Source organism: Sinocyclocheilus grahami, unplaced genomic scaffold, assembly GCF_001515645.1.
Source record: "Sinocyclocheilus grahami isolate Dianchi unplaced genomic scaffold, SAMN03320097.WGS_v1.1 scaffold14253.1, whole genome shotgun sequence".
Classification (NCBI taxonomy): domain Eukaryota; kingdom Metazoa; phylum Chordata; class Actinopteri; order Cypriniformes; family Cyprinidae; genus Sinocyclocheilus; species Sinocyclocheilus grahami.
In genome coordinates, this window is record NW_015515278.1 from 1 (window position 1) to 734 (window position 734).

Sequence of the window (734 nt, forward strand, 5' to 3'; positions counted from 1 at the left end):
GAAGCCACAGACTCGGAGGAGGGCAGCCCTGTCCATCAGAACAGCGCAGAGACTCCACGAACCGCTTGTAGCCCTGCGTGCCACTGCGCTCCAGATCTAGAGGCTGAGACTCCCAGAGAGGTTTGCTCAGCCCAGGATTGAGTCTTGCTGCTGCTGCTACTGGGCGGCCAGGACACACACAATCCTTCCCGCCTCCTCCAGACCCCCGACCCTCCGTCGGCAGTCAGCGTCTGTGGTTTTCCGCATCTGCGTCCACAATGGAACCGCTGACTTGGCTGCTCCTGGGGGGTTTCATTGTGTCAGGGAAGATTGTGCCTTCAACATGATTCCTATGCTGTGTTTATAATCTTTGGTTTTTATGTGGCTTGCTTTATCCCACCCTATTCCCGAGAAAATCTCATATTTGCATTTAGAGGGGCATGGATGTTGCTGCTGTGTCAGAATGCTCAGTGTTTGTCCACTAAATGCTTGTCTCTTTTCTGTTTGGCTGATAAAACGTAAAAAATAATTTTAATGGGCAGATTGCTGAAATTGGTGAAAAATGATTTACCGTGAAACAGCAGTTGTAATGCGATGCTATTTCTTTGGGTGTTTTTATTTAATTTCTCGCCTTAAGTTGTTGTATCAGGTCAAATCTGCTTGTACACTTTCCAGCCACCCTCTTGCTTCGGTTTAAATCCCACAAATCATAGTTTGCACCAAACAAAGAATGTATGATTTGTTATTCATCTTCA